The 15,543-nt window shown below is 43.5% G+C and overlaps 1 protein-coding gene and 1 pseudogene across 3 annotated transcripts in view; one reads left to right on the top strand and one right to left on the bottom strand.

The window, feature by feature from the left end:
- The window catches only part of LOC146831196 (XK-related protein 9-like), a 357,609-nt gene that overhangs the window by 217,534 nt on the left and 124,532 nt on the right, over positions 1-15,543 (top strand). The window lies entirely within an intron of this gene.
- LOC146831197 (small nucleolar RNA SNORA17) lies at positions 6,539-6,617 on the bottom strand (annotated as a pseudogene).

Here is a 15,543-nt window from a genome sequence, read left to right as displayed (position 1 = left end):
CTACATTAAAAAATATTGAATTGATTTACATTAATATTTAATATAATAAATATTTAAATAAGTTGTTCCAAGTTGAATAGCATTTTTTTTTCTTCCATATACTCTATCATAGGAAGACTTTGCAGTTAGGAGATCTCCAGATGGTTAAGTATAGGGAAACGTTCCACCTAAAGTTAAAAAAAAATATTATGCATTAATAATTATTAAAAGTTATATATAGAATTATTTAAATAAATGTACTTATATTTAATAAAAATGATTGTTACGTTACTTTTTAAATTTAAAAAGGATTATTAAAATATTGTTTACTGAAATAAAATATATGTACAATGTTTACATATTTTATAAATTTACATTTATTTATATTTTTAACTATTTAAATTAATTTAACTTTAAAAAAAATAATATATTTTTATTAACAGTTTTGCAATAAAATCACATTACATCTTGTTGTGCGTATTTAAGCGACAGTAGTACTGCTGTTCGGCCGTAGGACATGCATCCTGCACTCAGAAGGGGTATCTATCGTTACAATCCACTTGTCTTCTCTGTAAAGTGATGTCGGGGGAACTAGGGAGAATAAACTGGGGGTGCATTGAGGGGGGGAGTCAGGGTTAAATTAATTTAACTTGACATTATTTCCTATGGGGTTTACATTAAATCCCTGCCTCCATTACTTTCTATGGGAGGGTGTAGCAGTAACATGGGTGGGCCATATGCGGTGCTAATTTACAATTGTTTATTTAGTGGTAACTTACACCTGGAAATTTGTATTCGCCCAGGTTTTTCGGGGGTGGAGACATGTAAGTCTACAGTTTTGAAACACTATGCATTCAGATTTTGTAAATATCTTAAAGAAGTAAAGTTACTTAAAAATATGAGTAAATTACACAAGTAAATTACTCACAAGTGAAATTTACCTTTCTGAATAGCCCATGTGTCCGGAGTAGGTCCAGAAATGGACTGATGCAGCCTTTGATCTTATAATCTAATTATGATTGTTTTTATTGAGACATTTTTGGCTAATCAAACCAAATGTTCATGTCACAGAGGACTCAAAGGTTAGGGGATTTGATGAATGTGTCTGATATGGCATGTAGGAGAGCCTCTGTCAAGGCTCTGTTACCTAGTGGTGGTCTGTATTGTAACTGGAATGTGTAGTAGAATGTCCGAGCAGGATTGCATCTTATTTGTATTGGCTCAAAGCCTAATAATTACATGGCTTCAGTTTTTTTGGTTGCAGTTAATTCTTTGAATATCATTACTATGTCTCCTCCAGCTTTACTTCGGTTGTTTTATATATGTTTCCAATAACTCAGTGAGATTTCAGGATGGAGTTCTAGTTGTATGTCATATCCCAGTCATATTTCCATAATGGAAATAAGTCTGGTTTGAGTCAGTTACTAAGTCAAATATATTTTTTCTATTCTTGAGCATTAAACTGTAGGCAATTTAGGTGAGGGAAGATGGGGTTTAGGCATGAAAGGAAGGTGGTTGAGACATGTTTTGTGTTTAGTGTAGTTATAAAGTGAGTTATCGAGAGAGACGAAGTGTGTGAAGTGGGTTGTAGTGAGTGCTTTGCTTATGAGTTGAGGTTGTAGAGACAAGAGTATTGATGCAGTCTGTGCTTGAATGACTTCACTGCTCAAAGAGACGGTATAGGGGGGTTATTTTGGTCTGGTCGTTTTGTTGTATCTAGTTGTTGAATGCAAGCATCTATGAAATGGTTCTTATATTGCGTAACTGGAGTGTGTACTTGCGTATTTTTGTGGTGAAGCAAGGGTGGATTACAAGATTTGGTTAATGGGGTTCAGGTCTATTTTCCTTTTATGTATCTGCATGTTGATGTAGTGCATGCTTGTGGTGGTGAGAGGAGGTTGAAGTTCAGCTTGTATGCTCTGACAGATGCTACTAATCCTAGTTGTGTTTTCTTTCTCTATTCAATGAGAGAATTAGAAAGGGTGAGGATTTAGGCTCTTGTTTGGCTGTCGGCTAGTTGATAGTAGAGGTGCAATTCAACAGCTATTGTCAGGTACCATGTTGTTCGAATTAGTCAGTGGGACACTGCTAAAAAGAGGTCGCAAGGGAGATTTGGTTGAATTCGAACTGGTCGGTGTGGTATTGGCTGATGACAGAGAGGTAGTTAAAATACGGGCACATTCAGTTTATGAAGCAGGAGGTAGAGAAAATTAATCACACTAGATGGAAAAGGGTTTGAGTAATTTTTAAAGATGGAAAGGGAAGAGTTGGTTCCTGAGATGAATTTAGAGGGGCGATGAAGATTGTGGACGGGTATGAGATTTTTGGGCCATATGGTGGTTTCAGGCAAGTAAGCCGAGGAATTCCATGGTTGCAAATAGAGTAGGTTGGAGTGCAGTTGTGCATGAATATTTGAAATCAGGTGGAGAAGGTCTGGTTTTTACCCATGTTGGCACTATGTCAAAAATAAAAAGATCCCTTTGGGTTCCTTATTGAGCATACACCAAATCACTCACATACAATCAGTTGGACCAAATACCAGCTCCCAATGAAGACCAAAAATACAATATATAAAAAGTGTATCGTATATTCCTTATTATTATATCATAAGATCATTTTTCTTTAAAAAGTATATATCATCCGTATGACAAATGCGAGAACCTAGTAGTTTGAAGGAAGTCAATAAACTTCAATGTGTTGTATATCAAAGGCACTTAAAATACATGAGTCTAGATGGTAATGTTCACATATGGATATACAGTGAGTATTTTGTTATCTTCTGCTCCAATCCAATGTTGTTCTGGATATTTTCTTATGCCAAAGACTCCTTTGTTTCAACCAAATGTTGAGTGGGCCGTGAGACTATTGAGTCCCGGTAAGTGATCGCTGAGATTTGCGGATTTCCTTTCGATTTATGTCAGATTTGTCGGCCCAACTTTGTTTGTTTTATAAATTGGAAATCACAGTAGTTTTGTATGCTCAGACTTTTTTGTTTGGTTAGATAGGATGGCACGTAATTGTAAAAATTCAAACCACATAATGGGAATGCTGAGGTTTAGCCTCTCGTGCACACAAAGAATACATACTTTGTGTGAATATTTAGACTTGGCTTGTGTTTCATACAATTTAGTGTGTTGCGGTAATAACAGCCCGGTTCCTTTATACATTAATATTTAATAAAATATTCTGCTCCGCACACTAGCCGGCACAGAATGTAGTCTGGGACACCTGTTATGAAGTGTTAACTGTATATACTGGTGGCGGACTTTTGTGGGACATCGGAGGTGTGTTGGGAAACCTCTGTACTTTATTTTTGCCGCCGCTTTCACGATTTCACAACTACTCGGCTCTCACTTGACTTAGATGACAAGATGGCGGTGTCGGACCGTTGCTCTGTTCCTATGAGCAGCGTTATGAGGGCGAACCGCTGCTCCTACGAGAGAAGGTATACACGCTAAAGAGGATCCTCACATTCATCCAGCAATAAGCTTCCCTCTATTTAAGAGTACTTGCGACTCTTTTAGTCCCGTAATGTGGCTCCTCAGCATTTTCAAAATGATGGCCTCATAAGTTTTTTCAGTCAGACCCGTCTCCCGCTGACACCAATTTTATTGTTATGGTCCCTCCCCTCTGATTTTGCCAGTATGCTCGTGTGCTTTGTGAGAACCTGCATAGGCTTGTAGACGACTGTCATTTTACTGGCTCGGCTCTCTTGTTTGGCCTCTTTTGAAGCTGACAGTTAGGCTTTCGATACAATGCTTAAGCATTTTTGGAGTATACCTCAATTAAATTGCCACACAAATATAGAATAAATAAATAATTACATAATGTGACAGACAACCTAGTATACTCTGTGTCAAATTGAAGAAACTGCGCTTAGCCTTATTTGGATTAGGAGCAGGCTGCCGTTATAATCCATTGATTATCGGATATTGTGGCATCCAGTGGTAACAGTGGAATCCAGTGTACATCAGTGGAGCCTATGGAATCAGTGTGGCTAATTTGGATCAATGTGTGCCAGTGGAAGCATTTTGAACTGTAACAAAGCGGAAGATCCTGTCTCCTCGCTCATAGATTTCACTGTTATCATTTCACTGGTAGGCTTCAGGGCATTAATCTGATATGTAGTCCTGCATTCACTCGTTATACTTCTCAAGATCGCTAGTGATATAAATGTGAACCTAATCTGCCCCTAACAAGTGGCTTTGTTTCAATTTACTGAGTGTTTTTCTGAACCTGTTACTAGAGGCCAAATAGTTTGCTCCTGGTCTACAGTCAATATTCCAGCTGCTCCCTTTGTTAGTTACTCTTCTGGAACAAGTGGTTTCAGTCACTGCAGGGCATATGGCAGAGGGTGCGAATGGAAACATGAAGGATAAAGACACTAAAGAAACCCTGAAACAGTCTGAGCAATCCTCTCCACTCTCGGAATCCCCGTGTAAAGGTAGCCCAGACTCTGCATCTACGTTGGAGGCTATTCTGCTAAAACTCAATACTGTACATGATATTGCTCAGAGCATGAAAACAAATACTGATCTTCTTCAATTCGAAGTAGTGGCCATCTGTAATAATGTTAAGGATATGGCAATAAGAATGTCAAATTCTGATACCAGAATTAGTTTGGTGGAAAACTATACAAACTCTCAAGGCAAACAAATCCAAAACCTTGAACGTTCCATTTCAACTCTGAGGAGATATCTCACTGATCAGGAGGACTGCAATTGTAGGAGCAACTTTTTGTTTTACCAGAGGTAATTGAGTCCTCTGCCCCGTTAGTTGCTGATTTTATGATTTCTTGGTTGCCAGACGCTTTGCAGTTGTCCTTCAATAAAGACTTTGAGATTGAAAGAGCCCATAGAGTTCCTATTTGTAAACCCAAAAATATGTAATTCCAGAGACCTTTGATCTTTAAACCATTACAACTCTGTTATTCGTTGTAAAGGTTTTCATAACCTGCGGAAAAGATTGTTGGAAATGAGTATTCCTTTTGCTTTTTCAGGTCCTTTGAAATTCAGGATAACCTTTAACCCCTTCTGTGCCCATGACGAGATGGTCTCGTCATGGAGCACAGTCGCGCTGTGCCCATGACGAGACCATCTCGTCATTAGGCATTCCCTAGGGAATCCCTCTGGTGCGGGCACCAGAGGGATTCCCTTTCTACCAAAATAGCCTCGGGAGCTGGGGAAGAGCTTCCCCAGCTCCCGAGGCCCCCCCTCCCCCTTTCACTGTAATGACGATCGGCGTGCACGTTGTGCCGAGGTCATTACAGTGAAAGTGAAACTGAAATGAGCCAAGAGGCTCATTTCAGGTTTCACTTTGTACGTGCTCAGGGGGCTATCTCAGCCCCCTGAGCACGTAGAAAGACGGGAGAGGTATCGTTGGAAAGGGGAGAATCTCCCCTTTCCAATGGTACCCCTCCCCAGTGGATCCCTGCTTGGGGATCGCCACAGGAGGGCAATCCCCAAGCAGGGATCCACCCACTATACACCAGGGAGGGGGGAGCGGCCCCTTGGGCAAGGGCCTTTGCTCCCCCCAAGTGAATTTGGCACAATTTAGTCTTTTTGCCCCCCCTGGGGGGCAGATGGGGGCATTAGCCCCCATCTGCCCCCCCGGGGGGGGCAAAAAGCCCACTAGACTCCAGGGAATTTTTTTATCCATAAAAATAGGGGTGGGGGCTGCCCAAAAAGGGCAGGCTCATGCCCCCACCCCACCCCCCAATTACTACAGTCTTTCTGCCCCCCCTGAGGGGCATATGGGGCATTGGCCCCTAATCTGCCCCTTTGGGGGGGCAGAAAGCCCACTATACACCAGGGATTCCTTTTTACTTTTTTTTTTAGGGTGGGGGCTGCCCGCAACGGGCACGCCAATGCCCCCACCCACCCGCCATTACAGCCTTTCTGCCCCCCCTGGGGGGCAGATGGGGCATTGGCCCCCAATCTGCCCCCCTGGGGGGGCAAAAAGACCACTAGACACCAGGAATTGTAAAAAAAAAAAAAAATAGAGGTGGGGGCTGCCCAAAACGGGCAGGCCCATGCCCCCACCCCACCCCCCAATTATCACAGTCTTTCTGCCCCCCCCGGGAGGCAGATGGGGCATTGGCCCCTAATCTGCCCCTTCGGGGGGGGCAGAAAGCCCACTAAACACCAGGGTTTTATAAAAAAAAACAAATAGGGGTGGGGGCTGCCCAAAATGGGCAGGCCCATGCCCCCACCCCACCCCCCAATCATCACAGTCTTCCTGCCCCCCCCGGTGGGCAGATGGGGCATTGGCCCCTAATCTGCCCCTTCGGGGGGGCTGAAAGCCCACTATACACCGGGGATTTGTTTTCTGTTTTTTTTTAGGGTGGGGGCTGCCCGAAACGGGCACGCCAATGCCCCCACCCACCCGCCACCATTACAGCCTTTCTGCCCCCCCCTGGGGGGCAGATGGGGCATTGGCCCCCAATCTGCCCCCCTGGGGGGGCAAAAAGACCACTAGACACCAGGGAATTGTAAAAAAAAAAAAATAGAGGTGGGGGCTGCCCAAAACGGGCAGGCCCATGCCCCCACCCCACCCCCCAATTATCACAGTCTTTCTGCCCCCCCCCCCCGGGAGGCAGATGGGGCATTGGCGCCTAATCTGCCCCTTCGGGGGGGGGCAGAAAGCCCACTAAACACCAGGGTTTTTTTTTGCGCAATTGTTTTTAGGGTGTGGGCTGCCCGAAACGGGCACGCCAATGCCCCCACTCCCCCCCCACAAAAATGACAGTCTTTCTGCCCCCCAGGAGGCAGATGGGAGCTGTAGGCCCTCAATCTGGCCCCCCCTGGGGGTGCAGAATGCCCACTAGAAACCATAGATTTTTTTTGTTTTATTAGTGTAGGGGTAGGGGCTCCCCAAAATGGGCATGAAAACACCCCACCCCGCCCCCATAGAAATTCCAGTCTTTCTGCCCCCCCCCCCGCCGGAGGGCAGATGGTGGCAGGGGCCCCTGATCTGCCCCCTAGGGGGGGGCAGAAAGCCCAGTAGGCGCCAGCGAGTATGCAGGCTTTTTTTATGCGTGGGGGCTGCCCAAAATGGTCATACCAATGCCCCCACCCCCACAAAAAATAGCCACAGTCTTTCTGCCCTTTTAGGGGCATATCAGGATGAAACCCCCTTCCCCGATTCCCCCCCAGGGCGGCAGAAAGCCCACTGGGCTCCGATTTTTTTTAGCAATGTGTGCACTCGTGTGGGAGGCCCAAGTACCCGCGACAGGCAAGGGCCCAAAACGTAGTGAGGCGCACTACGTTTAGGACCCTTGCCTGTTGAGGCGCACTACGTTTTGGGGCCTTGCCTGTCGTGGGTACTTGGGCCTCCCACACGAGTGAGGCACCGTTTTTATCGGGAGACCCGGGGGAACGCTGGGTGGTAGGAAATTTGTGTCAGCCCGGTGATGCCTCAACTTTCCCACACCAAAATGTGTGAAAAAAGTGATTTTTTCAGCTAAAATTGAGGTTTGCAGGGCATTCTGGGTAAGGAAACGTTAGGGGATCCACGCAAGCCATACCTCCCTGGAAACCCCCGGGTGTCTAGTTTTCAGAAATGTGTGGGTTTGGTAGGTTCCTTTAGGTGGCCGCCGAGCACCGGGCCAAAAACCCAGGTGACCCCCCTTGCAAAACCAGGTAGTTTTGAGGTAGGCAATTTTCATGTCGCCTCAATAAGTTTTGGGGCCTTGCCTGTCGCGGGTACTTGGGCCTCCCATATGAGTGAGGCCCCGTTTTGATCGGGAGACCCGGGGGAACGCTGGGTGGTAGGAAATTTGTGTCAGCCCGGTGATGCCTCAACTTTCCCACACAAAAATGTGTGAAAAAGGTGATTTTTTCAGCTAAATTTGAGGTTTGCAGGGCATTCTGGGTAAGGAAACGTTAGGGGATCCACGCAAGCCATACCTCCCTGGAATCCCCCGGGTGTCTAGTTTTCAGAAATGTGTGGGTTTGGTAGGTTCCCCTAGGTGGCCGCCGAGCACCGGGCCAAAAACCCAGGTGACCCCCCTTGCAAAACCAGGTCGTTTTGAGGTAGGCAATTTTCATGTCGCCTCAATACGTTTTGGGGCCTTGCCTGTCGCGGGTACTTGGGCGTCCCACACGAGTGAGGCACCGTTTTTATCGGGAGACCCGGGGGAACGCTGGGTGGTAGGAAATTTGTGTCAGCCCGGTGATGCCTCAACTTTCCCACACAAAAATGTGTGAAAAAGGTGATTTTTTCAGCTAAATTTGAGGTTTGCAGGGCATTCTGGGTAAGGAAACGTTGGGGGATCCACGCAAGCCATACCTCCCTGGAATCCCCCGGGTGTCTAGTTTTCAGAAATGTGTGGGTTTGGTAGGTTCCCCTAGGTGGACGCCGAGCACCGGGCCAAAAACCCAGGGGACCCCCTTGCAAAACCATGTCGTTTGGAGATAGACAATTTTCATGTCGCCTCACTACGTTTAGGGCCCTTGCCTGTCGCGGGTACTTGGGCCTCCCACACGAGTGAGGCACCGTTTTTATCGGGAGACGCGGGGGAACGCTGGGTGGTAGGAAATTTGTGTCAGCCTGGTGATGCCACAACTTTCCCACACAAAAATGTGTGAAAAATGTGATTTTTTCAGCTACATTTGAGGTGTGTAGGGCATTCTGGGTAAGGAAACGTTGGGGGATCCACGCAAGCCATACCTCCCTGGAATCCCCGGGGGGTCTAGTTTTCAGAAATGTGTGGGTTTAGTAGGTTTCCCTAGGTGCCGGCATAGCTAGGGTTTAAAAACTACAGCTAGGCACTTTGCCAAAAAAGGGTCATTTTTCACAGCGAAATTGAGGTGTGTCCACGATGCGTTTTGTGCCGTTTCCTGTCGCGGGCACTAGGCCGGCCCACACAAGTGAGGTACCGTTTTTCTCGTAAGACTTTAGGGAACGCGGGGTGGGTGGAAATTTGTGGATCCACGCAGATTCCGGAACTTTCCACCACAGAAATATGGGAAAAATTTGTTTTTTTGACAATTTTTTAGGTTTGCAAAGGATTCTGGGTAACAGACCCTGGTGGGAGGCAGTCAAGTCACCCCATCCTGGATTCCCCTGGGTGTCTAGTTTTCAAAAATGTATAGGTTTGCTAGGTTTCCCAAAGTGCCCGCAGAGCTAGGGTTCAAAAACTACAGCTAGACATTTTGCTAAAAAAGGGTCATTTTTCACTCCGAAATTGAGGTGTGACCACGTTGCGTTTTGCGCCGTTTCCTGTCGCGGGCACTAGGCCGACCCACACAAGTGAGGTACCGTTTTTCTTGTAAGACTTTGGGGAACGCAGGGTGGGTGGAAATTTGTGGATCCACGCAGATTCCAGAACTTTCCACCACAGAAATGCCGGCAAAATGTGTTTTTTTTGTCAATTTTTTAGGTTTGCAAGGGATTCTGGGTAACAGACCCTGGTGGGAGGCAGTCAAGTCACCCCATCCTGGATTCCCCTGGGTGTCTAGTTTTCAAAAATGTATAGGTTTGCTAGGTTTCCCAAGGTGCCCGCAGAGCTAGGGTTCAAAAACTAGAGCTAGGCACTTTGCCAAAAAAGGGTAAATTTTCACTGCGATATTGAGTTGTGACCACGTTGCGTTTTGTGCCGTTTCCTGTCGCGGGCACTATGCCTAGCCACACAAGTGAGGTACCATTTTTATCGGGAGACTTAGGGTAATTCAGATTTGTAAAGGAACTGTTATTATCTATTGACTTTCGATGCATTTCTGCCTTCCAAATGAAAGATATTGTGTAAAAAAGAACTCATTCTAAAAAATGACTGATAATTCTCATGCTAGTATGAGTATTCCCAATTTCAGAAATGTGCAAATATCTACTGTTTCTAAACTCTATATTTTGTTCCCATTTCAGAAATACATAGGTGTCTTTCATACCGATTTTTCCATGTACACATTTTTACAGAATAATTACTATATACCCGGTACATAATAAAAAACCATTGCAAGTTGCTGCTCAGTTTTTGGCTCTGGGTTCGTCGGGTTCTTGGTGAACCTACAAGTCCTATATATCCCCACAACCAGTAATGACCAGCGGATGTAATGGTATATTGCTTTCAAAGAGCTGTCATAATTAGACGCAGTTACAGGTGAAAACGTTGACACAAAATGCTGTTTTTTTCAACTAATTTTCAATTTATCCTATATTTAACTGTTAGTTTCTATAAAAAAACCTTGATGGATCTACACAAGTGACCCCTTGCTGAATTCAGAATTTTGTCTTCTTTTTGAAAATGTATAGCTTTCCAGGATCCATTATTGCTTTTGTACCCATTTCTGCCATTAACTGGAAGGAGGTCAAAAGCACAAAAAATAGCAAAAATAGGCTATGTCCCAGAAAAATGCCAAAACTGTGTAAAAAATGTTGGGTTTCTGACAAAAGTCTGGTATCCCCGAAAATCTGGGAAAATGGTGATTTCAACCCCACAAACCCTTTTTTAATAACATTTGCAGGGAAAAACCCAGATGCTTTCATTTGCAGCCCGTTTTTCCCATTTTTCCGAAAAAACCCAAAATTTTGCTGTATTTTGGCTCATTTCTGTAACCCCTCTAGGAGAATCCACAAACCCTGAGTACCTTTAGAATCCCCATGATGTTGGAAGAAAAGGACGCAAATTTGGCGTGGATACCTTATGTGGTCAAAACGTTACAGGGGCCTCAGCGCTCACTACCCCAAATAGCCAAAAAAGGGCGTGGCACAGGAGGGGAAAAGGCCTGGCAGCGAAGGGGTTAAAGAGCAATCAAAAACTTTTTGAGAACCTTCTGATTTGGCTATGTTTCTGGATAATCAGTCGGATACACAGATGGAAGCTGACACCCTTGCTGTTGCTTCTTCTCCACATCGCTGAGTCTGATCTGTTATAAGCCTATTTTTCTGACTTTCTCTTTTCACAGTTTATATCCTTTTTCAATAGTTTTGTTGATATCGTTACTCTTGACATCTCTCTGGATTTATTGTTTTTGCTTGTACTTCACACGTCTTTTTAAGTATACCTATATATTACTGGGTTCACCTCTGTACCGTTTGTCTTATTACATTCTTTCTTCTTTATATTTAGGCTCTTTTTTGTCTGTTCACTCCCACTTTCATATTCTCTTCACATTCTCTTTCATGTGTTATTCTTATTCTCTTCTACCAGTAAAGCTATCCATTACATCCCTATTTATAGTCTCTGGGGGGCATATTATCAAGAAACGGCGTAAAAATTATCGTGCTTTAGCGGCCGAAAACTGCCGCTAATGCGGAGATAATGGGCTTGATAATATGCCCTTGAGAATTCCCATAGAAGCCCTCGTCAGCCAGGATAGCCTGATTCCAGTGGCATGGAGAGCAAGGGACTCACGTCTGAGCATACCCTTCCCACTCGGGGTGACAAATGCAAAAACAACAATTGATGGACAGAATGCAGAACAATGTCATACATTCACCCCAGTACAGAGATCTGGGCCTAAATCCATCGTTTTTTTGCTCACCATGCCCTTCCAGTTTGAACCCAGCCATATGCAAATCAGTCTTGACCCTGTGCCCCATGGGAACAGTCCATCCCGAACTGCCAAGCCAGGTCCTCCCTGGACTGGAAACAAGCATCCTAGGACCGGTTTCGGGCTTTCAGCCCTCGTCAGCCAGGATAGCCTGATTCCAGTGGCATGGAGAGCAAGGGACTCACGTCTGAGCATACCCTTCCCACTCGGGGTGACAAATGCAAAAACAACAATTGATGGACAGAATGCAGAACAATGTCATACATTCACCCCAGTACAGAGATCTGGGCCTAAATCCATCGTTTTTTTGCTCACCATGCCATTCCAGTTTGAACCCAGCCATATGCAAATCAGTCTTGACCCTGTGCCCCATGGGAATGGAATGATTCCAGTGGCATGGAGAGCAATTCCCATAGAAGCCCATGCTTCTGGTGTCAACATGGGCTTCTATGGGAATTCTCTGCGGCATATTATCAAGCCCATTATCGCCGCTTTAGCAGCAGTTATCTGCCGCTAAAGCAGCGACAATTTTAACGCTGTGCTTGATAATATGCCCCTAAATATTGTTTTTTATATTTTGTTGCTGATATTGTGACTGTCCCTGTTGTTATTTTGTGTATGTAGATAAGAATATAACATATATATTGTCGTATTGTTTGCTTTGTTGTCAATGTTGCCTTTGTTGTTTTTGTTAGTTATGTCCTTTGTATGTTCTTGTTGTCTTTGCTGAATGGAGGTAATCTATGTGTTGTTATTTATGTTTAAGACCACTTTTCTGTTACTATATTTTGTCACCAGACGTATCTTTTTAAACTCTCTCATACTCTCTGGCTCTTTATATCACTGCTTAACTCTTTAAGTATCCATATTGTCTTCTCATATCTCTGTAATTTTTGATTTCTATTTCTGATATTTTCTATGTTCATTTATTTAGTGCTCGTTTTACTGTAGTCACGTTTTTATTTTGCTTACTCTGCCTGAAGTCATTATTTTTATATTTCTTGTAACTGATATAGCATGTTTCCTCACCTTGATGTCTTACTCCCACTGTGTATTCTATTGGTTTCCAGGTAGACATTGCACGTGTTTTGCTTTTGCTAGTAGTCTTCTAACTAATGATTTTTTCCTTCTGCTTCTATTATTTCCCAACTTACGCCACCGGTGCTGGTTTTTTCATTCTCGGAAGCCATCTCCGGTGCTCCTGTGTCAACCCTAGCTGCGCGTTTTACACATTTTTCCCCATGCATGTTTTCTCTTACAGATATCCCCTGGTGGGAAGGAGGTCTCATTGTCTTTTTGCCACGCCTTGGGCAGATATGGGTCCCCACTTCCCCTTGTTTCCTTCTTTATTCATACCCTTTCTTTTTCCCTTTTTCCAGTGGAGCATTTTCTTGTCTTCCAGTGTACTTTTGTGCTCAGTTTAATTTTGAGTCTATTCTTATTCATTGTGATTCCATTCTTCTATTGTCATTCAAATGTCTCCACTAGAGGTTGTGTCCTTAGATACTAAATGGCTGAATCACTCTCTGAAAAGGTCCAAAATTCTGGATTACTGCAAAGGCTTAAGGGGGGACATTGTGCTACTCCAAGAGACCAAGATTGGTGCTAAGGAAGCTTTGCTCATGAGAAAGGGTTTGGTCACAGACTTTGCCTGTTCTGAGGCTTTCGGGAAGCGCAATGTGATACTTACCCTAATTTCTAAACAATCGGGTTTGTCCATAGTCTCACCGAAACATGATACTAATGGAAGATGGCTTTTTACTAGATTGACCAATGGATCTCAAGAGTTATATGTCATGAATATCTATGCACCCAACTCCGATGACCCTGAGTTTTGGCCTACAATCAGCAAAAACCTTGCTGATATTCCCCTGTGTTCGAATACAATTGTAGGTGGTGAATTTAATCTTCCCATGGATCCTATCTTAGATCGTCAGTCCACATTCCGTTACCGAGCCCCCAGGGCACCTAAACAATTACTAAATATCTGCACGTCTCATAAATTAGTGGCTGTTTGGAGACTACATAATCCTCAGGGTGGTGATTTTACGTTCTTCTCTCCACCCCATTTGAGGTTTTACCACATTGACTATCTTCTTGTGGATGCCTCTCTTCTCCAAGGTACGGCTGATGCTAAGATCCACCCAATAGTCTGATCATGCTGCAATCTCCATGTCCATTCTTAGTTTAGCTGTCAAGGGCGGGAATCGTGTATGGTGTTTAAATAATGAAATCTTGGATAATGAGTCTGATGTTCTTCATCTACAACATGATATTGAGTTTTTCTTTCATATTAACGAAAACTCGGTTACCTCCCAGATAGTCATTTGGGATGCTTTTAAATGTGTTCTGAGAAGCCAGATCATCAAAAAAATATCCAGGAAAAATAGTGAAATTAAAAGTTCTCTTAAGTCTCTTGGAGAGGAAGTTAAAAGAAAATAAGTTTTGTATAGGCCCTCTAATAAAAATTCCCTTCTACAAGATATCAAGCAATTAAACTATTCTTATAAGTCTATTGTTACTTAACGAGCCTACCTAGGGGTCCATGCCCAAAAATCTTGTTATCTTCTATTACCTAATAGAGCTGGTAAACTCTTGGCACTTACTCTCACATCCACTGGTCTGCGCACTCAAATTACCCATATCACAGATAAAGATGATGCTCAAAAAGTTCTGAATCAAGATATCCTTGAAGTATTCAGAGATTTCTATGAGTAGTTATATACCCCCCAACTGTCATGTGATAAATCCACCTGTCTGGAGCTCCTTCGTCCCCTCTCTTTATCCGGTTTCTGACTCGGATAGATTGCATTTGAATAAGCCAATAGACTCTGAGGAAATTGTTAAAGCTATTAAAGTCATGAAGTCAGGTAAGCCTCCGTGGCAGGATGGCTTTCCAAAAACTTTCTATAAGACTTTTACTTGTTCAATTATTGACCATCTTAAAAAAGGTTTTTTGATCACTATGCCCTGTTGGGCTGCGTCTCGGGTTCAGCTGGTGAGGCCACTATTGTGGTCATTCCGAAGGAGGGCAAGGATCACTCTGATCCTAAAAAGGATCGCTCTATTTCGCATTTAAACATGGAAGCCAAAATCTATGCGAAGATCCTAGCCAACAGATTGGAATCTTGTATCCCTAATCTAATTCATAACTCTCAAACTGGCTTTGTCAAAGGCCTTCTCGCAAGAGATAACATCCGTACCTTCTGTCATATTATAGAAAAAGCCCGTCTGTTATCACTTCCCTCCGCTGCCATTGCTCTTGATGCTGAAAAGGCATTTGATAAGGTCTATTGGCCTTTCTTGCTTGCTGTTTTGGAGTCTCATGACCTAGGCTTGTCTTTTACTAACATGATCTTAGCTTTATATGCGAGTCCTAAGGCTAACATTAGAATTAATGGCTCTACTTCTTCTTTCTTTGACCTTCACCAAAGAACGAAACAAACAGGGGTTTCCTTTTGTCTCCCCTGCTTTTCTTACTTACTATTGATCCTCTACTTAGACTTCTTAATTCTGACCCTAACATTAAAGGCATTGAATTTAGTGGTCTTACTCTGATGACGGTGGCTTATGCAGATGATATACTTATTTTTTTCTGAGGATACTGAGCTGGCTATTCCCTCATTAATTAGTATCATCCAAGAAAAGTCTCTGGATATACACTGAATAAAGATAAAACCGAGGTTTTCCCTCTTAACGCCGTTTGTTTTCCCTCCCACTTGGGTGCTTCAGGTCTAAAGTGGCAATCCTCTTGTCTTAAATATTTGGGTATCTGGTTTTGTAGAGATCTTTTTGAAACAGTTTCTTTTAACAAATCTTTTATTTTATCCAAAGTGAAAGAACTTCTTAACAACTGTTCTCCCAAATTAATTTCATGGTCTGGAAGATTGCATTCCCTTAAACTGATAATTACACCAATAGTTAATTTCTTATCTTCAATGCTGCCTATAATACTCCCAGCCAATTTCTTTCATGAACTTGACAAACTTACCACTAAGTTTTTGAGGAATGACAAACGGGCAAGGATCTCGTATAAAGACCTTAGGAAACCTGTTGTTATGGGTGGTTGTAA

This window comes from Triturus cristatus, chromosome 5_1, assembly GCF_964204655.1.
Source record: "Triturus cristatus chromosome 5_1, aTriCri1.1, whole genome shotgun sequence".
Classification (NCBI taxonomy): Eukaryota; Metazoa; Chordata; class Amphibia; order Caudata; family Salamandridae; genus Triturus; species Triturus cristatus.
Note: the sequence above shows the minus strand (reverse complement) of the source record. Positions and strands in the feature narration are given on the sequence as shown.